Source organism: Hemicordylus capensis, chromosome 4, assembly GCF_027244095.1.
Source record: "Hemicordylus capensis ecotype Gifberg chromosome 4, rHemCap1.1.pri, whole genome shotgun sequence".
NCBI classification, from domain to species: domain Eukaryota; kingdom Metazoa; phylum Chordata; class Lepidosauria; order Squamata; family Cordylidae; genus Hemicordylus; species Hemicordylus capensis.
Window position 1 is genome coordinate 17,078,919 of NC_069660.1, and position 26,205 is coordinate 17,105,123.

The window sequence follows — 26,205 nt, forward strand, 5'->3', positions numbered from 1 at the left end:
AGAACAGGCCCTGCTGGGAGAGAACCAGCATGACTTCTGCAAAGGTAAATAATTGCCCCACAAACCTTGTAGAGTTCTTTGAGAGTGTCAACCAGTGTGCGGATAACGGTGACCCAGTTGACATAGTGAACCTGGACTTCCAAAAAGCTTTTGACAAAGTTCCTCATCAAAGACTCTTAAGAAAACTTAGCAGTCATGGGATAAGGGGACAAGTACATTTGTGGATTGCTAACTGGTTGAAGGACAGGAAACAGAGGATAGGTATAAATGGAGAGTTTCCACAATGGAGGGAAGTAAGAAGGGGGTCCCCCAGGGATCTGTACTGGGCCCAGTGCTTTTTAATTGATTCATAAATGATCTAGAAGTAGGGGTAAGCAGCGAGGTGGCCAGATTTGCAGATGACACCAAACTTTTTCGGATATTGAAATCCAAAACAGATTGTGAGGAGCTCCAAAAGGATCTCTCCCAACTGGGGGAGTGAGTGATAAAATGGCAAATGCGGTTCAATAAGTTCAAGTTGGCGAGTATAAAGTACCTTGGGACGGAAAACCCCAACTTCAAGGGTACACTGATGGGATCTGAGCTGTTGGTGACTGACCAGGAGAGGGATTTTGGGGTCGTGGTGGACAGCCCATTGAAAGTGTCGACTCAATGTGTGGCAGCTGTGGAAAAGGACAATTCCATGCTAGAGATCATTAGGAAGGGGGTTGAAAATAAAACTCCTAATATTATAAAGCCCTTATACAAAACTATGGTGCGACCACACCTGGAGTACTGTGTACAATTCTGATCCCCACATCTAAAGGAGGACATTGTAGAACTGGAAAAGGTGCAGAAGAGGGCAACCAAGATGATCAGGGGTCTAGAGCACCTTTCTTATGAAGCAAGGCTACCATACCTGGGGCTATTTAGATTAGAAAAGGACAACTGCAGGGAGACACGATAGAGGTCTACAAAATCATGCATGGTGTGGAGAGAGAGAGAAATTCTTCTCCCTCTCACATAACACTTGAACCAGGGGTCATCCTATGAAATTGATTGCCAGGAAATCTGGGACCAACAAATGGAAGTACTTTCCACACAATACATAATTAACTTGTGGAATTCTCTGCCACAAGATGTGGTGACAGCCAACAACCTGGATGACTTTAAGAGGGGTTTGGATAACTTCATGAAGTACAGGTCTATCAATGGCTACTAGTTGGAGGACTATACGTCACCTCCAGCTGCTAAGGAAGGATGCCTCTGAATACCAGTTGCAGGGGAGTAACAGCAGGAGAGAGGGCATGCCTCCTACCTGTGTGCTTCTCAGAGGCATCTGGTGGACCACTGTGCGAAACAGGATGCTGGACTAGATAGGCCTTGGGCCTGATCCAGCAGGGCTGTTTATGTTCTTATGACCATATACTTCACTATTGAGCTAGCTGCACTGGCTGCCAATAAGTTTCCGGACAAAATACAAAATACAATGTTCTGGTTATAACCTATAAAGCCCTAAGAGAATGTCTTCTTCACTATTAACCCCACCACTCATTGAGATCATCAGGGGAGGTTCATCTCCAGTTAATAAGTTAATAAGACAGTTAATCTCCAGTTAATAAGACAGTTAAGCTCGTCTGGTGGCTGCTCACGGACAGGACTTCTCTATTGATGCCACAAGGCTCTGGAGTATGTTCCCTGCCAAAATAAAAGCCTCTCCATATCTGAAGACTTTTAAAAAGTCAGTCAAGATACATTTGTTCACCCAGGCTTTTAATTAGATTCTTTTGATAGGTTTTAAGATGATTTAAATTTTAAATTTAAGTGTGTTATAATTTGTATTTTATTGTGAGCCGCTCAGAAATGCATGTTTTGTGTGGGATATAAATATGTTAAATAAAGGAAAGGAGAGCTGGTCTTGTGGTAGCAAGCATGACGTGTCCCCGAAGCTAAGCAGGCTCTGCCCTGGTTGCATATAAATGGAAGACTAGAAGTGTGAGCACTGTAAGATTTTCCCCTCAGGGGATGGAGCCACTCTGGGAAGAGCAGAAGGTTTCAAGTTCCCTCCCTGGCTTCCCTAAAATAGGGCTGAGAGAGATTCCTGCCTGCAACCTTGGAGAAGCTGCTGCCAGTCTTTGAAGACAATACTGAGCTAGATGGACCAATAGTCTGACTCAGTATATGGCAGCTTCCTATGTTCCTATATTCCTAAAGGAAGGATGGAAGGATGGAAGGAAGGAAGGAACGAAGGGATACCCCAACACCAAGATATCTTGCAGTGACGTCAGGATGGGCACACTCATCTCAGCACAACTCCGTCCTGGTTGCATGACAAAGCAGGTAATCATAGGAACCGGCCCTCAGCCATGAAGCTTGCTGTGCCAATCACCCTTTCTCAGCCTAACAGGGTTGAGGGAAGTTGTGAGGATAAAAGAGGTGGATATTTAGATGGAGATAGAGATAGATATGCACTTCTCTGAGCTTCTAAGAGGAAGGGCAGGATGCTTTGGTGCATGGATAACCCCCATCGCAAGGCCCCCCTGCAATTTGGGGGGGGCCTCCTGCCTCCACTACGCACCCACCCTACCGCTGCCCCACCATGCCAAACCACCAAAATTTTATCTTAATTTTAACTGCCAATGTGCGCAGCCAGGGGAGGGGAGTGTGAGCTGAGCAGGCCTCGCCCCACCTTGTGGCGGCAGTGAGCAGAGTGGCCGCTGGGCCTGCCCTCTTGGTCCAGTGGCCCTTGAAAACTGCGAGGCACTCCAATATGCCTGCACAGAACGCAGGCATGCTGGAGTGCCTTGCAGCTCAAGGGCTGCTGGACCAGACAGGCAGGCCCAGCAGCCGCTCTGCCCACCAACGCTGTCAATGCCATGGGGCAGGAGGTGGCCTGCTTTGTTCACCCCACCTCCAGCCCCCAGCACATTGGTGGCTAAAATGAAGGTAAATTTTGGCAGTTCGGCACAGTGGGGCAGAGGCAGGGAGGGTGCAGGGTGGTGGCTGGCGCGCCCCCCCCCCCGGAGGACCCCCTGGACCCTTGGAGGCCATGGACTGGGGTCCCAAGGTCCAGGGGTAAGAATGCCTCTGGGCAGGATACAAAAGTTATAAATAAATTAATGTCCAGACATGTTTTTAATGCTGACCTCTTCTTCTTTCTCAATGTCTGTCTTTCCCTCTCTCTACATACACCCTGCGTACATGTACACACACACACATACACACACACAATTTTCACCTTTCATCTTTCTTCCATCTACTTCTTGGAGGTGTCCATGCCTTGGCTTCAGCCAGGTAGAGATAGAAATAATCCATCACACTATTCGGAAATGAGGAAGCCTTAATAGGCTAAAAACATAGAACCCAAGTGGGCTCTTTATTCCATTCCCCTTTCCTACATTCAAGGGCAGCCATAGGCTGAGGTGGGAAGGTGAGATGGGTGGGGCCAGCAGGGATAGGGATCAAAATGGAAGGGGCAGGCCATGGGAACTTGCTGCTGTGACTTAAAACCTGGATGCATGCATGTAATGTGTTTGCACATATGCTGTTGGGTTCATTGTAGCTGGGGCACTGGCTAGAGGTCCACTTAGTGCTTTTGGCGAAATTTTTGGAGCTTCTGGGTAAATTTCTTGTAAATAATGATTTTCTGCACTTTGCACACAGACCATATTCAAACATCTGTGTCCCCAGTAAGTGGCTTAAGATTGGGTCTGACCAAGAACCTTGAGTTTCTTATTAGTATATAGTAGTACATTTGTTATTTTAAATAGGCAAGAAGAATATTGCTGATGTTAGATGCGCTTCCAGAGTTTAAAATGTTTCCCTTTAATAATATTCATGATACAGTTTTTGCAACTCAGGACAATTTGATTTGACATGAAATTCTGTTTTGCTCCATCATAACGACTTTAATAGCTTTACACAAGCTAGACATTTTATCAAGCTGTCTACCTTCTCTGATGTTCACATTAAGGCCTATTTTGTAGAACAAAGAAATATTAAGAGCATGCTTATTTTAGCACAACTGAGTGAACAATTTCAGCTTCATTTACTTGAGGGAAATGTTTGAAGGTCTCTGTAAACCTGAATTACAGTAGCCGTGATGTTGTGACTTGATTTCCCCAGCTTTGTCCCTAAAGGCCCCTCTTTTAACTGGTGTAACATTCTTTGCCATTTTTACAATAGTACACATCAGTGCCAGCCACCAAGTGATGTGAAGCCAGAGACAGAGCCATTTCCCTCCCCTCCCCTGTGTGTTACTAAAAAGGGGGGAGGGAGTGCAGGGTGTTTTTTTAAAAACCATGCACTTTATGGAAGGGGTGTGCAAAACCGGTTCTAATCAAACCTAGTTGGATTCGAACCGGCCTGGTTTGACTGGTTCGGGCTCGAACCAGCCCAGCCCCCAGAAAAGAGGGCCAGTCCAAGTTTGAACTGAACTGGGTCAAGTTAGGATCAAACTGGTTTGGCTTAGTTTGAGGGGCTCTGCTTTTAAAGAGGAATTTGGTGAGGATTCCCCTTTACAAGCTAGGGGGATTCCTATATCTGAAGGGGTTCTGAAGGTGGGTGTGAAGGCACCTTACCAGTGGTGGTATGGCAGCAGTGGTGACAGCTCCTTGGTGGCAGCAGCTTCTCTAGGCTCCGCTGGTGCCACTTCGGCATCACAGGCTGGCAGCGGGATATCTCTACCCCTTTAGAGATCAGAAGCCCCTTTGTTTGTAAAGGGGAATCCTCACCAGATTCTCCTTTACAAGCAGAGCCCCTCAAGCCGGGCTGAACCAGTTCAACCTGGTTCAACCACATGAACCAAATTGCCGGCCAGTTCTTATGAACCATTTCACGGACTGGCGGTTTGATTTGAATTTGAACTGAACTGCCGAGAATGGTTCCGTGCACACCCCTACTTTATGATACACATTTTATTTTTCCAAAAGCCAGATAAAAGATTAATGTGAAAGAGAAAATGTAAGAGAGAGTGAGAGGGCTATGCAAAGCAATTCCACATCAATTTGGGGACTACCTCAGCACTTTGCCCCACCAGTTTGCCCCACCACCTCAACACTTTGCCCCATTCAGTTTGGAGATTTGAGGGGTGGTCCTATTTCACTTCAGCAGAATTCAGAGCCAGAGCTTCAGCCTCTTCCTATCCCTCAGCTCACCACTCTTCTCTGACCCTTTTAGGCACTTACTAGGCTTGGGAAGGAGATGCTCTATTTTTGCTCTATTTTTGTTTTTATTCAAGAGCAGTCAGGTAGCAGTGTCTTTCACAGCAACATTTAAAAATGATTCCCCCACAAAAACTCCTTCCCCTGCAGTGCAGAGTTTCTTGGGAATTGTAGTCTTTTCTGGGGCTGAAGCAAAGGCCTATAATTAACTATAGGTGTTGGGGGCATGTGGCGAGATAGAATAGAGGGGCCAAATTGGTTAAGTCAATTTGGAAGTGAATCAGCCCAGTTTGGCCATGATTTCTTAGATTCAGACCAAACCAGTGCTCTCCCAGATTGATGCAGAATCAAAGCTTCAGGCCGAATCTCCTCTGAATCTGATTAGCCACCGAAACTTCCCAGAGCCCAGAGTACATAATACAACAGACCCCTAAACATAAAAAAGTAATAAATACAAAAGTAATGACTGCATAATAAAAGGGAATTGTTTTTATATTAAGATATTATCAAATTATGGCTTTAGGGTGGTGAATAAAGAAAATGGTAGGAAAATTATTGTCACTGTAACACATCTGCATTTTTGCATTCAGATACAAACATGTCTAAGGCAAGATTGTACTTCTTTCTCTTCTATTTTATCCCACCTTATCACACATGGTTTCAAGGTGGCTGACAATATATCATTAAACAATTAAAACAAAACATATAAACAGAAGTAGCAGCAATTAAAACAGCATAAAATCACATTGACAGCAGATGGAAACAATTCTAATAGCAGTGAAGTGATAAAACAGCAATATTCCTGAATTAAAAGGCCTGGGCAAATACAATCATTTTCTCCTGCCAACAAAAACTCACGAGAGTCTGGAGCAGGAAAAAAAATCCAGGGGAAAGCATTCTGTAGTTGGGGCACTATGACAGAAGAAGCCTGGTTCTCTTTCAGCACCTGCCTCACCTGAGTAAGTGGGATGCCCAAGAAGGGCCTTCCCAGATAGCCCTAGAACACATTCCTAAAGGAAATGTGTTCCTTTCTTGGAATGATACATTCTTTCAGGCTGCCATTCTGTGGATGCAACAGGACTTACTTCTAAGTAAGCATGGATACATGAGATTGGACATGATGTGCAGATGACTTACTCCTGCTTGATGGTAACCTCAGGACACAGACCTCTGTCTCCACTATCAGTTTTCCTCACTGCCACTCATCTCCCCTTATCTCTGGTGATAGCCGGGACTGTGGTAGCTGCCACCATCCTTGCTCCTCACTCACTCCAGCAGTCCTACTCTCCCTTTTGAAGGATAAATTTCCAGCTGCTACAACATGCACACCTTCTGTATTCTGGCAGTGTGGGACCATTGGGATGAGCAGGATAAGGAGCAGAAGAGTGAGAGCAGCAGTTGGTGTGCATGTACCCTTGCTGGGTGAGGTTTTGAGGGAATGGTTGACCAGCTGAGGCATGAGACAGAGGTGACAGGCTGGCATAAGCAACTATCTGCCACCTCTGCCAATTTACCTCCCAAGGCACTCACTTCACCGAGCTGCATTAGTGGGCTGGCCATGCAAATCCGACACCTTACCCATCTGCAGTAAATTGCCCCAGCTGAGTGAAGTCTGATGTTTTCTTTCCTTGAAATATATGTTTTAACTATTGTCAACTGAAGATGAACTCCCCCCTCCAGAGAATGGCCTTAATTTTTAGGATCTTACTGCTTTTGAGAAAACAAATTAGCTCAGATCTTTCAGCCGAAGAATCAAGGGGTGGCATGGGATGTCAGGTTGCATCAGTCATGTTTCATTATGGGATACAATTCAGAGAGACTGACACAATCTGAAGTGACTTTCCACAACACAATGTGTCAGCTTATTAAAAAAAATTGAAACAAACTGCTCTATCAACACTATGGTTCAGACAAAGGTAGGCTTAAAAATTGGTGCTTTAAAATTTTATAGATAGAACCATTCTCAGGCACACACTTTGCTTTGTTGATGGCTCCAGGATTTCGTTAATGCTGTGGCCCCGTTCACACTCCAGTAAGGGTCAACTGGAGTTAATTGGGGCAGAGTTTGGGACTCCTTTACATACAAACGCATGAAACTGCAGTTAAGTGTAAAAAGCTGCCTCTGGTTTGCCTTGCCAAACCCAAATTTGAACCTTTGGTTATCTTTAGTGATGCCACCAACAGCTGAGATTTTGCCGCCAAAGTGTTACACCCGACTGTGGACTTGCCATAACTGCAGTTTTGCGCCAATTCCAAACAGCAATCATAGAGGCAGCGGCACACGCTGTGGCTTTTGCAGGCTGCCTCTCAGAGATTCAGCTGTGCCCCCCACATCCTTCCCTCTCCTCCCTGTTCTGCCTGGCAACAGCAACGTGTGCCATGAAATTTAAAGAGACACAAACCTCTTACTAATCCCTACTACAAGGTACTGTAAAGTGTTATGTTTCCAATCCCAGTGAAGTAAAATAATTCTTTCTATATCCATTGTGTTTCTTTCAATTAAAAGTATGGAGCTCCCCCTGTTACTAGCTGAGCCTATTCTGCCCAGCTCTCAGAAGCCGCCCTATTCACAGCTGCATCTCCAGGCTTGGAGATTGCACTTTTGCTATGCTCAGGAGCTGCACCACAATGTGAGCTCCCAGTCTATATTATACATGGGGACAAGTTGCTTAGTTGGCAGTAGACTGGTCACCCCTAGATTTGGGCTGCAAGTAACAAAAATTGCAAAGTGGATTAGCTTCACACACCCTCTCCCTATGCAGGGGCCCAGCTAAGCAGACTCCAGAACTAGCTATTGCGAGTTATCACGCATCTGAGGTCATTTTGGACTTAGGGTGAACTCTAAACTCCCCTCATAGTCTCGCAAGACAGATAACACCTGATGCTAATGAAGCAATTAGTTCAGGAAGGGAAGGCAGATAAGACAAGTGCATCAGGAGTCTCCCTCACAAAAGGGATGAGTCAGTGACATAACTTGGAAAAGCTGCCCATCAAAACTTTGGAGAGACTTATTGGGAGAGTCAGTCCCAGCACAGGATATTCTTTGATACACCTACACACTCTGATTTTCATTACAATCAGCCTTGCATTCAATAAGCGATTCATACACCTTCCTATTCAGGAAGGATGATCAGACACAATGGATTGCGAAAAAGCTTCTGAACTCTTCTATTCAGCAAAATATGACAAAAGAAATAGGCCTCCAAGGCATGCTTTGGGATATGAGTCAAACTCCATGACCCACTGTGGTCTCCCGTGTCTATCACTGGAGACTCTCCAACTGCAGAACATTGCAAAAAGTGTGTTCCCCTCTCTATCTTCCTGGGGACTCCATCTTCATGCTCTCTCAGACCTTCCTCTAGAGACTCCACTGCAACAAGAGCTTCAGGAGACCACCTTGGTGTGCTTCTCTTCACTGAGGCCACCTGAGCTGAAATCACTACCTTCCTGGCCAATTCGATGCCCTCATGCTGAGGCTCAGCTCATTGTGTCTGGTTTTAGATTGGTCCCCCTGCTGATCTATCCAGCTGGCATCACTCTAGAACTCTCCTTGTGGGGAACCACACTAACTCCTTCAACTCTCCTGCTCTGTACTTTGCCTCCCCAGATGGACACTAGTCTCCAGCTGCCCGAGTCAGATCTTCATAAGGACAGGCTGTTACCTGGCTCCTTCAGGGCTGAATCTATCCCTGTGTCTTATTTCTGAAACATTACTCCCCATCTTAAAATCTCTCTCTCTAGCCTGCCTGGGAATTTACACATAACTTAGAACTTCAAGCTAAATGTGCCTTACAACAGTCTGTTTTAAAACATATTTGTATTGCTTTTACGTTAGGATCGTCTCATATCTTAGTCTTACTACTTATATTATATTATATTATTTTATTTATTTTATTGTTAAATTTATATACCACCTTTCATTAAAATAATCACAAGGCGGTTCACATAGAAAAAGTTAAAACAAGACTATAAAAAATACACAATTAAAATATGCTAAAAGATAAAAACAGATCTAATTATAAATTTTTTAAAGTGCATACATAAAAAATTACTTTCAATAAACTCCTTTCGTTAATTAAAACCTCTTTCCCAAGCCAGTTTTCTTGAGTTCAGATGCTTGCACAAATTAAAACTGCTTGGAACTCTCTCCCCTTTTGAGCTAAATTCCCTACATTGGCTCACACTGACCAATCATCCCCGAGGCAGTTCCATCAACACCCCTCTATCACCTGGGCAGTGGTGGGGAGGGAGGCAGGGGAGGTGAGTGCGGCCAGCTGGGCTGTTCCTTGCCCCAGATTGCTCCGTTGCTTGCTTGCTCTCTTTCTCTTGCTGCTGCTAGCGCTCAAAGAATGAGAAGAGGGCTGAGCGACCATGCATGGAGGCAGAGAGGCATCGAGAAAAGTAGTAAGAGAAAATGAGGAAAAGAGGAGAGAGAAAAGTTTACTGCCTTGCAGTCAACAAAGGGAAGAAGATAAAGGGGGTGGGGGAAAGAACTGCATTGAATGGCTCTGTCAGTGTGTGCTCTGCTGTTGTCTCCTTAAAAAATACTAAAACAAAACAGCCAGAAGAACAATGACAAAAAGAGACAGGAAAAGGTAACTGCTTTGCAGAGAATCATGAGAGGGCCTTACATGTTGTGATCTGCTTCCTGTTCACCCCCTGCACCTGTGTTCCCTCTCTTCCTCTCTACACTTCATGGAGGCAGCAAAGCAGCAGCCCTGGACTCATGTGTGGTTTGCCCTGAGTCCCGCACTCCCTGCTAGGGACTGCCCTGCTGGAGGATGTGCCCCTCTGCAGCCAAGTATTAGTCCCATGACCCACTGCTTTGCAGAAAATTAATTAGGATAACATAGCTAGGCGCAGAGTGAGGAAAAAGTTAAGCTGCCACCTACCCAAAGAAGCTAGCGGAGTGGAAAGGACACCCCCTCCTTTGAGATCTTGGCCAGTCATGGCCACTTTGCTGATGTGGTGATGCTTTCCCCACAGCCAGGCCATGGAGCTTGCTGGTACATTCCTCGGCAGGGAGGGGTGCACCCCTCCTGGAACTGGAGTTTTGCAGGCCATAGTTTGGTGAACATTTTCAGCATGATTTGGAGTTACAAATTGAAACCTCGGCCATACTAACATAACTCGTACGTCTGAATGGGGCCTATGTGTACAGGCAGAAAACAATGGCCGAGGTCTAAAAAATGGCCACCATGCTGCACAGCCTCCTGTGAGCATTTAGTGCACCGCAAGTGCTGCTGCATCTTCCTAATGGCTACTGTGACAGCACACTCTTGCTCAAGTGTGAAATTGCGTGAGGGAGTTGGAAATAATGACTGTGTGAATGCACAACTCCCTATTGCAATTTCAACATTTGTGCAAGTGTACGCTTTTGCAACAGCCAATAGGAAGATGCAGAGTGCCTGTGATGTGCCAAACACACTTGGGAGACTGCATAGTATGTCAGCCAGTATCTACAGGCAGGCATGGCTATGAATTTGTTCACATCCAGTAGCCTTTTGATCTTTGTACTGGGGGAAGAGCCATAGCTTGATAGCACATACCTTGCATGCAGACGGTCCTAGATTTAATTAGTAGCATCATATGTGCATTAGGTGTTTCCTTGAGCTTTGTGTCATGTCCAGCGTTTGAAAGACAGAAAATAGGAAAATATAACAATCCTATGTGTTCAATATCCATTTTTGTGTACGGCATTTGTCAAAGTGATTCCAAGCCTATGAGGATTTATCATCAATTTGTTAATCTTTAAGATGATACAAGGATACTTTGTGGTTTTGTGTATTTGTATGGATTCAAAAAGAAACACCTGCAAAGGTGGAAGAAGAAAGCTTTCTAGATCACACTATATCAAAAAAATATTTTACCCAATACTATATCTCTTTTAAAAATTATATAGCATCTGCTACCTTGCTCCCCCTCCCCTCCATATTCACATCTGTTAAAATTGCTTTGCATGAAAGCATTGTCCTCAGGTGCCATAGCAACCATGTTTTCTAATATGAGTTTAATATTTTTCCCTAATGTATGTGGAATTAGAAAATACAGCTAGCTTTCCCCCCAATTTCAGCTGGAATTAAGTTGAGGATTAAACTTTTAAAACTATATGAGGTTTTCTTTAGCCATTAGCAATATACATGGTGTTTTCTTTTTCTTTGGACAGGTGAAGAGCAGCTTAAAATCCTTTCAAATGAAATATGAAAAGTGTGTAGATATAAATAAATAAATAAATAAATAAAGGTTTCGCTTATTCAAAACTGAAATCTAGAGCTGTGGTATAACGAGAGGTCATTGTTTTTACATAGTGACTTCATACAAATTTTTAAAAAGATGCAACAGCATTTTGTATATCCTTCTGGATACATTTCTATTAAGCAAAATGTGTTGCATTCTTCAGTGTTTACGATGCTGGGGAAAGCTGGCATTGTGTTCCAAACTCCCCAGCAAGCCTCGTTCATAGATTTTGCTTGGATATGCCATTTATAGCTGTAGTACAATTGATGTAGGCCATAGGCCTTCAACCTCTGCTCTGAGGTCATGCAACTTTTTGATTTTGTTTTTCATTTTAGCTAACTTTCCAGTAGGCTTGTGAGATCACCTGGCATTCTGAGTGGGTCTGTCAGTGATTATGTCACCCCACTATCAACTTCGTAATGCCTGGACCAATATGAACCAAATTGGGTATAGTTGTAGGAATACCTAGGGACACCAATGGCATAGTTTGTGATGCTGTCATCCACCCTGATTTAAGATGACAGATGCATAAATGTTTGAGGCACAAGCAGGCTAACTTATGAACCGCCTAACTGGTTTCAACCAAATTTGCTATGGCTGCAGGGGCACATAGGGATGCCTCAATGGCATTATCTATCTATCTATCTATCAAACTTCTATACCGCCCAAACTTTCATCTCTGGGCCGTTAACATAAAAAATTAAAACACATATACAAAGATAAAACAATTCAACAATTTAAAATAATCCATAACATAAAAACAGACAATTTTAAAAAGCTGGGAAAGCTTGGGTTAAAAGATGGGTTTTCAGATGTTTTTAAATAAGTGCCAGAGATGGGGAGGTTCATATCTCAACAGGGAGCACATTCCACAATCTCGGGGCAGTAAATGAGAAGGCCCATCTCTGTGCAGCCACCAGATGAGTTTTATTTATTTATATATTTATTTAGTGCATTTTTATACTTCCCCAACCCAAGGTCTCAGGGCGGTTCACAACATACAAAAACAAAACATTAAAATCAATTAATGATTTTGAGCCATTTTGGAAGGGCGGTATATAAATCAAATAAATAGATAGATAGATTAAATACTAAAAACAGTTTAAAACAAATCAATAGACAATCCAAAAGTTAAAAAGTTGAAAAGCTAAAAGGCCTGGGTAAGAAGATGAGTCTTTAGACACTTTTAAAAAGCTGCTAGTGATAGGGAGACTTTTATTCCCACGGGAAGCGCATTCCAAAGTCTCGGAGCGACAACAGAGAAGGCCCGTCCCTGGGTGGCCACCAGACGAGCCTTCCCTGATGTATGCAGTAGACAATGGGGATCATGCAGAAGAAGAAGCTCTCTTAAGTACCGTGGGCCTAAGCTGTTTAAGGCTTTATAGGTTATAACCAGCACTTTGTATTTTGCCCAGAAACTTATTGGCAGCCAGTACAACTCCTGTAATATAGGAGTAATATGGTCTCTTCGAGATGACCCAGAGACCAAACTGGCTGCAGCATTTTGTACTAATTGTAAGCTGGTGGTAACTGGAGACGGGCCTCCTCAGATGACCTCAATGGGCGGTGTGGCTCATAGTGAAGAAGACGCTCTCTTAAATACCCAGGGCCCAAGCCATTTAGGGCTTTATAGGTTATAACCAGCAGTTTGCATTTTGCCTGGAAACCAATTGGCAGGCAGTGAAGCTCCATCAGCAAAGGAGTAATGTGGTCTCTCTGAGATGACCCATCATTTGTGATGATGTCATCCACCCCAATCCAATATGGCGTATGTGTGAATGTTTGAGTCATACATGGGCTAACATGTCAACAGTCAAAATGAATTGGTACAGTTGTAGTTAGTGACACACAAGAACACTCAAAGATGTAGTTTATGATGATGTCATCCACCCAGAGACATGAACATTTGAGGTGCAACTGCCTAACCAATTTGGACCACATTCAATCCAGTCATAGAGAAAGGAAAGTAGTCAGATTAGTTCTTACTTGAACAACTTGTTTCATATAATATGATGAATTCTTGATCAGAGTAAAAGTAAAGGTCGGTGTCAACTCCAGGTGACCACAGAGCCCTGTGGTTGATCAGAGCAAGTCATTACCTTTTCACAAAACACAGCAACAGGTTTTAGAAAGAAATGCTACTTACTCCAATGATTGTCCAAAATCAGTCTATGGTGGTTGTGGTGTAGCATCTGGCCAGAACAGATTCTGCAATTCCAATAATGTGATAATATTTCTGAAAGCTGCTGGAAGCAATAAACCTCAGTGTTTGACCTCAAGTTCGCAACACCTACAAGCAGATGATGTGCAACATGCAAATTAGGGAATCTTGTTTGATGAAAGATTTTTGTTGGAGCATATGAGAGGACAGGGAATGTGAAGGACATTGAAAGCCTGACTCTTAACAGATCCACCAAAGCTAATACCCTTTTAGTTTCCTCTAGAGGCCTGGTCTGATAGACCGAAACAGCTACTGACCAGTGGTGGCTGGGTCAGGTGGCTGGGTCAGGGCTGGGCCCCCCACAAAAAAACCCATTACAAGCGCAGCTTGTTCCCACCCTTCTCAGCCCACTCTGGCTGCCTTGGTCTCCCTTCCCTCACTGCACCACTGAGATAGCCTGTGTGCACAGGTTGGTCCTTAGCCCAGTTCCCCAACCCATGCCAATCAATGACCAGTTTGTGTGCTCATTTTCTGCCAATCCCACGCCACCTGGATGGGCCACCACTGCTACTGGCCTCCTTACAATCTCTCCTTCCCCTCATTGTAGATGCAGAGAAGGAATTCAATGCCAGCTCAATGCATTTTGGGGTCTGAAGCAGAGCACCTGCTTCCCACACCTTCCACCCCTATTTTTCTTTTTTCTCTCTCTTTGAAAATCACACCCTTAATTCTCTTCGTTTTCTTTTTTCAAATCTTTCCCTCTTCCTTCATTTTTATTGGGAAAGAAAGAGGAAAAGCAGTATGGTGCCATTTTGTCTTCCTTCCTCTGCAAGCCATCTATGGGAAGTAGGGAGTGGTCAGTGTTGCTGACCACTCAAGATGTGTCTGTACGTGCTCAGATGCCGTTTCCTGCTGGGAACAGGGAACTTCCTGTTCCTAAGCAAATGCAGTCGGCAAACAGAGAGCTTGGCTGCTTGATACAAACAGCACTGTTCTGGGGTGGCAGCGAAGCTGCAATGGAGGGGGCAGGTAAGACCTGCCTTCCTCCTTTTAAAGTGCCTGCTTTCCACTGCCCAGATGTTTATGAAATGTGTCATGCACTTGCCTAATGGGAAGATGCGGGGTGACCTGCCATGCAGCCCCCAAGAACTGGATGGCAATCTGCCCCTGGAAGCAGCCTGAAACCAGTCCTTGGAATTGCCTGTGTCTGCCAAAGACTGGAGGAAAATATTCAGTCTTGTCTTTTAGGATCCAGGCTATGACAGGTATTTATTTAACATATTTTTATACTGCCCCAAACTTACGTCTCTGGGTGGTTTACAAGAAGATAAAAACAAAGGTGAAACATTAGTTTGAAACAAAAACAAGAAATTTAAAACACAATAATTTATTTTTTTTAAAAAACAACAATATTCTAAAAACAACATTAAAACAATAAAAAAAAATCAGTTAAAAGCCTGGGTGAACAGATGCGTCTTTAAAGACTTTTTAAAAATTGTCAGAGATGGGGAGGCTCTTATTTCACTAGGGAACGCATTCCAAAGCCTTGGGGCAACAACGGAGAAGTCCCATTTATGATAGATCAGGGCTGTACAACTTCAGCACTCCTGCAGATGTTGGACTACAATGTCAGTTTTGGCTATTGTGGGTGGGGATGATGAGAGCTGTAGTCCAAGAACAGCTGAAGTTGTACAGCCCTGTGGTAAAGGAAATACAGCTTCTAAACTTTTCTTAACTTTAATTAGTGACTGCAGTACAGCTCTGGCGAGTTCATTCTAGTACAGCTTCAGCAAAACAGAGAAATCAATTCAAATTGGCTACAACAGAAATTACTCCAACTGCTTCTTTTAAGGGACATATACACTGACCAATTTAACACATATATTACTTAAGACAAACACTGTACTTGTGAACAGTGGGAGGAAAGATACCCAGAACATTCCTGTTAACTTTGTAACCATGTACAATAGTTAAAATAATAATGTAAGGGGGCTGTTCCCTCACTACTTTGGCCCCATGGCAAAGCTGGGTGCCATTACTGGCTTCGGATCCAATTTTGAAAAATTGTGAGAGCCTTCTGATCAGAGTTCCCTGTAACAAGGATTCCCAGATGCTGTTGACTATAGCTCCCATCATCCCTAGGTACAATGGCTTTTAGCTATAGATTATGGAAGTTGTAGTCAACAACATTTGGGAATTCTTGTTACAGGGAACACTGCTCCGAATTTGTTTTCCTAAATGTTTCTCCTACCATATTGAAGGAGTTACACTGACTGCCAATATGTTTCTGGGCAAAATACAAAGTGTTGGTCATAACCTATAAAGCCCTAAACAGCTTGGGCCCTGGGTATTTAAGAGAACGTCTTCTTCGTCATGAACCCCACCATCCGTTGAGATCATCAGGAGAGGTCTGTCTGCATTTGCCACCGGCTCTTTTCAAAGTCTAGAAAACCTTAGCTGGAAAAGACAACAATGAGGTATCAGATATTGAAATGGTACAGGAGGGGCTGATTAGGTGAAGTTCATGCTCTTCAGGCAAGGCTTTGCTGCATAAGGAGAACTGGAAGACAATCTCAAAAAAAGAAAGGGATGCAACTTATCAGGGAGAAGTGGGGCTATTTCAGGTATTTGGTGAAGCACAACTGAAAGCTTGAGAGCTTCAAGGAAGGAGTCTGGTGATAGAGGTCATCAGGGTTGTGAGTGGGGGGATGACCATTGACCAAATGACCCTAAGGAGCCCACTGAATAGAGTTTGCCTGCTTTGACATGAATTTGCAAGCACCACATACAAAATGAGAGACCTCCCTGCAACTCTCTGCTTTCTGTAGAACAGTAAGAGGAGAGCTTCTCCCCAGATCCCCAGACTGGGCAAGAACTAGACAATACACAGGACTGCTGGATGGTTCCCATGTGAAGCATGAAAGTACCTTTGCAGAGGTGAAATTGCTTGGCTGTGATCTAGTGAGGTGTCCTGGCAGCAGCTTGGCCATTATAGCAGTATGAAAGGCTTCTGCTGGACTTCAATGAGCAACTGGTCTGCAACCTGTTCTCCACAGATGCACAAGGATTGGGGGAGCAAAACTACAGCCCTGAGGACTAATCAGTTTCTGAAGCTGGGAAGTGAACCAGCATTAGCAGTTCTAGCCAACAATTATTCTGCACTTATAATTCTGGGTCAGTGTACTTCAGAACAGTTCAGTTCCTATTTTAGGAGGCTAAGCAAACCATCTAGATGAATCTTTAGGAATTTCTGAGTACAGCTGGCAGGGAAGCAGACATTTCATCCTGAGGGACAAGCTGACATTCCAAAATGAGCTTCTGCTCCAAATTGGAATGAAAAGCCAGAGCATCTCATATGCACACAGCATGACATATTTAAGAAAAACTGTAAGTGCAGTTGAGCACTCATTATATGGACATCTCCCTTAGATAATTCGTCGTCTTGTACAATGGTATAAATGACACTCCCAGTTATCTGAACTTCTGATGACCCAAATATTTTGAATGCTGTTGCAAGAAGGGGCGGGTGGGGGTCAGATTATCTTCACACATTTCATGCAATCAGGTATCATTGTATAGATTTTTTAAAAGTTGAATCCAAACAGGGAACTTTTTTAAAAAAAAGCCCACCAAAGTACCTTTCAACTTAAAGATATTTCAGAACAAGTCATGAATTTGGCGGGGTGGTGCTGGACAGGAAACAGAAGGTGTTTTAGGAGTCAGATCTGGAAGATGTTTGCACCCAAACCCCCAAGAAAGAGAGGACACGTTTGATGGATTAAACTAGGGTCACACTTTATTAACTTAACATAATCTGCAACAGGGGGCAATTTACAGAGGTGTATCTAGGGAAAAGAGTGCCTAGGGCAAGCACTGAAATTGCACCCCCTGTCCAAACATCTGACACCCATCTTTCAGATAACTTTACCATAATATCAGCTCAAAAATTCAAGTCAAGCTTGTTAATCTTTTAATATTTCAAGAACTATTTAGCAGTGGACATTGCCTGACCAAAAAATGCTGGAAAACTACAAATTTCAGTATGCTGGGGCTCATGAAATACCCAAATACTATGTGGAGGTATACTTGGAAAACTAAACAGAAGTGCCTGTCTAATTCTCTACTATGCATTGTAGCATCACTATTACATAAGTTTTAAAAATAAATGGAAAATTTGACTATTCCCAGATACTCTAAAAATAATTAAAAGATATGCAGAGTACACTGCGTCACTGCTTGGAATATATTCTAGTATTTCAGAAAGATAGTTAAAATGAGAGAAAGAGAGCAATAAACTCCCAGTGGGCCTTAATACTAAGGATTTCACACTGATTCAAAGACAAACACCATTAATAGCCATATTATTAAGACATCACATTATCACAAGAAGCAAAGTAAGAGCAAATGAATACAGTCCTAGCTCATAGGCTTCAGCTCAGTATTCACAAGCCCTGATTCTCTGTACATAGTGCCAAACTAAATATTTGTACAGTGACTTATATTACATAATTTTTTTAAAAAAATTGTTTACCTGTAGCCCCTTTGTGGGGGCTTCCTAAAGGCCTTGCGGGGGGGTCTTCAAAGGTTCCCGCTCATCCCGCTGGCCTCTAGGGCCTCACAGGGACCATTTGAGCATGTGCAGTGGCCATTTTTAAAAATGAATATTTTTTTAAAAAAGTGGCCATTTTTAAAATGAATTTTTTTTAAAAAAAATGGCCGCTGAAAACAAAATGGCCACCATGCATGCTCAAATGGCCTCTGTGAGGCCTGGCATGGCCTAGGGCCTCACAGAGGCCATTTGAGCATGCACAGTGGCCATTTTGTTTTCGGCAGCCATTTTTAAAAATTTTTTAAAAATGGCGTCCCCCTTCAAGTGGCGCCCGGGGCACGTGCCCTGCCTGCCCCACCCTAGATATACCCCTGGCAATTTAACATGACTATCTGAGTGCGGGCAACTCCTCCCCATGGGAGTCAGCCACCTAATGACAGCTGTTCTCCCACTTTTGGCAATCCAAATGGACTTAGTAGGTGCCAGCTTTCATGATGGCCTCTGGCTCCCACCTTATCACACCTGCTGTGGTCAAGGAAGGATTGCCCAAGTCATATCCCCCAAGCCCCAAAATTCTGGGTGGGTGAATCAAAACAACTCCCCAAAGGGAATCCATTCCCAGCTGCCTCAAGCCACAAAACCCTCAGGGGCTGTTCCATGGAATTCCCCTTCACTGTTAAGGTGCCTTCAGCTGAACACCAATCAGTAATATTGCATAACCCAGCCTGCATTCACCTGTCAGTGTGTTCTGACTCCCCAAATTTTAACAGCACCCCACCAACAAAATAGCTGCAAGTGCTACACCAGTGGACAGCAGGTGAAAAAATCCTCATCTCAAACCAATCAGATGAAGATAAAAAAAATTCCTACCTTGGCCCATGTGAGTGACTGCCTTTTTCCCATTGGTTATGGGTGGACAGGTGGGTGCTGAGCTGTATGAGGACTGAAGTTTGAAGGCAGGGTCAGCTAATAAGGCACCCCCAGTCCCTCCCTAACTGGCCATGCACACCACATGGTCCAATTGGATGGGGCCCTAACATGGCCAGAACTGTGCGAGTTGGTTGCAACCTCAACGACCCTTTAAATGTACTGTGCACATTTCGGTGATGTAGATATGCAGTGTTCTGACATATATCCAAGCTCAAGTGGCCTATCTAATTTAGCTCCTCATGTTACAAGTGAACATCTTTGTAAAGAGAGCTGAAAAAAACGTTCAAAAAAGGTGTTTTTTGACAGTGTCGAAAATATTCATCAACAAACTGTGAGTAATTTAAGCTCATCCTAATAAACTTGCAGTTTATAATTAGATGTCCATCATGGGATGGTGTTGAATGTCCCCTCCAGTCTGTCAGTGTGGCAATCTCAACAATATAACTTGATTTAATTGGGTATAAAGTGCCAGCTGAAAAGCTAAACGCCTTGTCTGATATGATCCTGTCTACTGCTTACAATCAGAATTCCCCAAGAGCCATTTCCCCTCTATATCTGATGCTCCCTTAATGAAACAGGATCAGGAGAAAATGTGGGAAACAGTTGATTAACAGACAGGCAATGCAATGTGCTATAAGACAGTAGAGCTTAACAGGAATGAATATGCAAGTACTTTAAGAAGACGCCATTGTAGAGAGCCGGTTACTTGCGCTTACTTCCAGTCCAAGGAGTGGATGGGGTGGCAGGGAGGTATGCTGCCACCCCGCCAGACCAGTTTGCAATGGAGTGCTGGCAGGGGGAAAGTGGAGGGAGAGGTAAGTGCACTCTCCCCCACCCTTAAAATCATCCCCCTCGCCTTGGAACCAGTGGTCATGCGAACCATTTCAGAGGCCCATAAATGGCCTCCAAACCAGTTCCATGCACATCACTATTCCTTTGTCTTGAACTCACCAAATCCTGGATGAGAATTCAAGTTTCCTGTCCTCCTGTCTTTCAAGGAGCTGCAGAGACATTTTCCTGCATCCAGTCCTTTATGGCCACATGTCCTCCTCTGTTCTTCTCTAACAAAAGAACTCCTTCTTCCTCCCAACAGCTCTCTAGGTCCCACCCACCTGGTGGGCTGATTGGCCTGATTGGGCTTGTGGTTCATGGGGAAGGGATATTTAACCCTTTTCTTTCATGCTGTGGTCCAAACAAATGCCTTGGGATTTTGGGAAGTGCTACATCCTGATAGCACTTCACACCCCATGTCTCCTCCTTACATTTAAAAAATGTGCAAAGCTAAATTATACAGTTTACTCAGCACGTAGCTTGGCCCTGAGGAAGACTCAAGGTTGCTATGAATGCTGAGTGAAAACAGGAAGTTCATTCAATTAACGTCTCAATTTAGTGATTTTTTGTGCTTCCTTAAGACATTTCTAGACCACCATTCAGTTAGTAATTACAAGTTTGGCTTACAACTGTTGCAAAATAATAAAGCATACACAATGCTGCAATAAAAACCAGCAGCAAGCAGTTCAACCAATCCAGGAGATGAAAAGATGAAAAAAGACTGCATGTTAAAATTAGCTAGAGAAAATGAAGGTGATGTTGGGGAAATAATAATGTCTCCATTGGTTCTGAAAAGTCATCAGGCTTGGTATTAGGGGAATCTTCCTGGGATGGATATTGCACATGTGCAGGCACCAAGACTTAGCCAAAGGTCTAGCTGCCAGGAGCTCCCCTTGCCCAGAAGATCTCCCATCTCATCACTCTAACACAAGGCAAAGCTGCAATGCAGGTATTATAGCCCCTTCCCACAACTGCCCACTTGATAACAAGGATTTATCTCCTCTTGTTCTATTTCTTTTTCCTATCTTCTGCCAGTAAAGCAGAACCCCCGGAAGCCCCTTAATTCTTCTGTCCCTAACCTATGCATTGGTGGTTAGTGAGTGTCCAGGCATATCAGCCCTGACCCCAATGGAAAACAATTTACATGTGTTTTCCCTCTCTAACAAATGAAAACATAATAAGATGGGCTTCGTGCTCCAAAACTCCCCATACAGCCTAGGGATGTGCAGAACAGTTCACAGATGGAACATTCTAACCATGAAATTGGCTGTTTTGAGTGTTTTGAGCATCACCAAACAAATTGCTGCAGTGCATGTGCAGAGGTCAGAAGAGCACAATTTTAGAGTCCAAAATGGTGCTCGGAATATTTTGAGTGTTCCGAGCTTGTTCCATTGGAACAATTGGCTTGATTAGTTGTTCTGACGGAATGGTCCAGGCATTTGTGTTCTGCTCTGAGCTTTGAAGAGAATGTAAATGTTGTTCCATGCACATCCCTAATATAGATTCTCTCCACTTTCTACTTAAATTCTAGAGAAACTGGGAGCCTAGCCCTATCACATTCATCTGGTCCCCACACCCAAGGCTATGCGGTGAAGAAAGACTCCATATAAATATAGTGAATGAAAGGGCCACAACTTTAATAAACATAGCCAATTTAAAGAACTGGATTGAAGGTAAACTCCACCTGCTGTAGTGCGGGCCTAACTCAGGCAGAAGGTCAGACAAAACACATTCTTTCTCATATCTCAGATGGGCAACACTCCTTGGCTCAGAATATGAATCAGAGCATGGCTGATTTGTCCTTTTCTCTGCCAACCCTAAAGGTCAGGGCCCTTCAAGGCTTCACGCCCCCCCCAAGCCCCTCAGCCTTTGAGGTTTGTGATGCCCTTTAAGTGGGTGGGTGATGTGAAAATTGTTCCTTAGCTGCAAAGCCTTTAAGGACCAGACGCGGGGACTTGGTCTCCCTCCCAAATGGGGCCACACGGCCCCATTTGGGAGGGAGATTGGTCCATGCTGCATTGGGCAGCATGGGCCAGAGCAATTCTCCCTGCCTTTAAAAGGAAGGGAGGGCCGATTTCGGCCCCAAATGGGGCTGCGTGGCCTCGTTTGGGAGTGAAATAATGCCCCCCGCATCTGACATCAGACACGCAGTGGGTGTGTCTGGCACGAGGCACGGCCACTGGGGCCTGTGGCCCAAGTTCTTTGAACCCGTTTGCCCAATGGTGGCTCCACCCTTGACTCCACCTTTTAAACCAGCCCTAGGGTGCTCACCAATGGAAAACCCACACTACACCTAAACCCAGCCCACGCTACACCTGCCACAGGGGAAGGTTAGCCTTGCTTAGGCTTACCCTCCTCTTCCAGAAATTCAGCAAGCCCCCAATTCAGGTTGGACAAGTATATGTCACCACCTTGCAAGGATAAATGACCCCAACTGACCTGAACAACTTGGGAAGAGAAGGAATGATACCTGGATGAAGTATAAAGCCTCCCCTGGCTGCCACAACACCCCTGCCAGTAATGGCATTGACGTGTCGCCTCAGCCTCTCAATGCCTTTCAGACTTTCTGCCCCGCTCCAAACCCTTCTCTGCAATCAATCAGCCCATAAAATGACCTGTCCAGGGATCTATGCTCTAAGGGTGGCAGTCTTCCCTGGATTGCTTAATCAATGAAAGATCAGTTATTTTGGCCAGATCATTCCCCCCAGTTAGTAAGAGGATCACTAACTGCTATAAACTCTGGAATAGCTGGTAGAACCTGACTCCAAAGCATACACAGAGCCAGCGTGCTGTAGTGGTTAGAGTGCTGGACTCGGACCGGGGAAACCCGAGTTCAAATCCCCATTCAGCCATGAGACTAGCTGGGTGACTCTGGGCCAGTCACTTCTCTCTCAGCCTAACCTACTTCTCAGGGTGGTTGTGAGGAGAAACTTAAGTATGTAGTACACCGCTCTGGGCTCCTTGGAGGAAAAGTGGGATATAAAATGTATAATAATAATAACAGCAATAATAACAATACCACCTCTCATACCCAGCCAGCAAACGTATACACAGTTCCCCAATGCAAGCTGGGCTTCTATCTGGAAGGTGCTGGCTCATCTATGGGCACAAAACAATGGAGTGGCCACAAATCAATACTCGGACTGGAGCCGCTTCTCCACTAGCACCTGCCAAAAAACCAAGGAGAGTTAACGCCATGCAACAGGCACAGACCAAACACTTAACGAACATAACACTGAAAAACTTTTGAATGCCAACAGCTAATATACTTAGTAACAGAACCTGGAAGCCCCAGCCGAAAGGCAGCTGAGGTAGCGCCTGTCCTAAAAGAATGAAGGCCAAAAAAAACCACCCCAGGCATTTCCCCAAGGTCCAACAGGGCCCTGCGTAAGACAGCCCAGAGCTGAAACTGAGCCAGGGGCCTGCCATTAGCATGAACAAATAAACAACCTTCCATCTTAGGGTTCAGCTCAAAATAACATCTATGTGCCCTCACAAGACATGAATTGTCTAACTTAATGATTTGACCACTCCCTTTCTGGTCCATTTTAGATTTGTGCAGCAACAATTCAACCCCTACTCTGGTAAAAGCCAAGTCTTTCATTTGGAGACACTGAACTGCAGGAGCCTGTTGGTTGCCAGGAGGAACTTCCACTAGCCTAAACATCAGGCTGCTTCCCTGGTCATTTTCTTCAGTGTATTTAGGCCATCTGAAGTGTTACCACACAATCTGTGCATGGACAGATCCACCTATTTACAGGCACAGGACCTAACTTTCATGGGTGAGGGTGTCTGGCTCCTTTTGCGCACATCAAAAACTGAGCAGGCAAGCAGAGGCCAGGTTATTACACTATGGCAGGTGGAGAGTTTGGTTTTGTGTCCGCTCCGGGTGTTAAGGTCTTACCTGTCATTCAGCCCAAAGTCTTACCTGTCGTTCATCCCCACAATGGGTGTTGAGTTGTTTGCACACCTGGATGGGAATCCTTTAACCCAGTTCCAGCTATGGACAGTCATGCCTTGTTGCAATGTGGGGCATGGCCAGATGATTTTGGGTGACACTCTTTCTGTATTGGAGCTGCCTTTGCAGTCTTTCATATGGGTCTCCCGGATTCTGCAATCCAGAACATTGACTCTTGGTGTTCCTGTGCCTTCTGGCATGATATCTTTATTTAATTTACTATTTTATTTATCAAATTTGCCACTGGCTCATCTGGCTGCTGTTCAGGGACGGGCCTTCTCCATTGCTGCCCCGAGGCTTTGGAACACACTTCCTACTGAAATAAAAGCCTCCCCATCTCTTACAACTTTTAAAAAGGCAGTCAAGATCCATTTGTTCACCCAGGCTTTTAATTAGACATTATTTTAACTGTGTTTTAATTGTGTTTTAATAGGGGTTTTTTGCATTTTAAATTTTTATTGATTTTAACAATACCTTAACAATCAAGTTACACTTAATTAAGTAAATATTGACTTCCCGCTTACCAGTCTGCGTGGTTCTTGTTAACTTTACATATAAGCCATTGCTGTAATAATACAAAACATATATACTCCGTCTTACAATTTGATTTTACCCTACCCAACCTGCTGTAATTACTAAATTTCAAACCCTGCTGAAAGGTCCATGTTAGAAAAATAGTTCTTTAAGTAAAGCAAGAAAGGTTCCCAATCTTCTTTGAAACATTCCAAGTTTTCATCCCTTCTAAGTGTTGTAAGTTTTGCCATCTCTGCATATTCAAAATTTTTATCAACCAGTCTTCTTTTGAAGGCATTTTATTGTCTTTCCATTTCTGCGCGTATACTATTCTAGCCGCCGTGGTTGCATACATAAAAAAAGTTAAGTTTCTTCTAGAGAACTCTCCTTGAGTTATTCCCAGCAAGAAGGATTCTGGCCTCTTAGGAAATGTCATTTTAAAAATTTTCTTCAACTAATATATTATATCCCAAAAGGCCTTTGCCTTCCCGCATGACCACCTCATATGAAAGAAAGTTCCTTCACATTGTCCACATTTCCAAAATTTATTTGAAACATTTTTATACATTAATGCTATTTTTTTCGGTGTCAGATACCACCTGTACATCATCTTATAACAATTTTCTTTTAAAGTATAACAGGCAGTGAACTTTAAATCAGTTTCCCATAATTTTTCCCAAGCTGCCATCTCTAGATTATGACCCACATCTTGAACCCATTTTATCATAGTCGTTTTAACCACTTCGTCTCTTGTCTCCTCCAAAAGCAACAGCTTATACATCTTGGAGACTAATTTTTCATCATGTTCACACAGCTCCTTCTCAAATCTTGACATCTGATCCTCAAATCCAGCTTTAAGATCCTTCTTGTAAATTTCGGTTAGCTGATGGTACTGAAACCAGTTGCTAACCAAATTTTGGACTTCAGCTAGATTTTTTAATTTATAGACCTTATCTTGAAAACATAACAAATCTCTATAGGTGCCCCATTCAGACTGCATATTTATCTCTTTACATGCCAAAGTTTCAATCGGGGATACCCATAATGGAGTTTTAGGTTCCAGCCATGTTTTATATTTTACCCACACTCGCATTAGACTCCTTCTTACATAGTGATTAAGAAAATCTTTATGCACTTTAGTTTTATCGTACAACAAATAAGAATGCCATCCAAACCTTTTATTAAATCCTTCCAGATCAAGTATTCTGGGATTTCTTAATGTTATCCATTCCTTTAACCACGTCAGATAAACAGCATCAAAATACAACCTTAAATCTGGCAGGGTAAGACCACCTCTTTCTTTAGCATCTGTTAAATTTTAAAATTTAATTCTTGGTCTTTTCCCTTGCCAAACAAATTTAGTTATGTCCTTTTGCCATTGCTTAAAACAAGTTAACGTATTAATTATAGGAATAGTCTGAAAAAGAAACAACATTTTAGGTAAAACATTCATCTTGACAACTGAAATTCTTACCATTAAAGATAAGTTCATTCTAATCCATCTTTGCAAATCAATTTTTACTGTATTCCATATTTTGACATAATTATTTAAAAACAACAAAGAATTTTTATTTGTCAGCCAGACACCCAAATATTTAATTTTCTTCTCCACTTTCAATTCGCTTATTTCACAGAGTCTATCCTTAGGTTTCTGGTCCATATTCTTTGTCAACACCTTCGTTTTAGTTTTATTTATATAAAACCCAGCCAATTGGCCGAATTGTTCTATTTTTTCCAAGAGCCTTCCGATCTTCTCTAATGGATTTTCAAGAAAAAACACCACATCACCCACAAAGGCTCTAAGTTTATACTCCTGCTTCCCTATTTTCAAGCCTTGCATTTGATCATCTTCTCTAATATTTCTACAAAAGACTTCCAGAACTAA

The 26,205-nt window shown here is 43.4% G+C and overlaps 1 long non-coding RNA gene across 3 annotated transcripts in view; it reads left to right on the forward strand.

Moving 5' to 3' along the window:
• LOC128352907 (uncharacterized) overlaps positions 1 to 26,205 on the forward strand; it is a 126,278-nt gene that overhangs the window by 76,887 nt on the left and 23,186 nt on the right. For 2 of the 3 annotated variants that reach the window (XR_008320699.1, XR_008320698.1), the window contains exon 6: positions 2,194 to 2,319. The exons of the other annotated variant lie outside the window; for it this stretch is intronic. This is a non-coding gene — a long non-coding RNA (uncharacterized LOC128352907). The remainder of the gene's footprint in view (positions 1 to 2,193; positions 2,320 to 26,205) is intronic. 3 annotated transcript variants of the gene reach the window in all.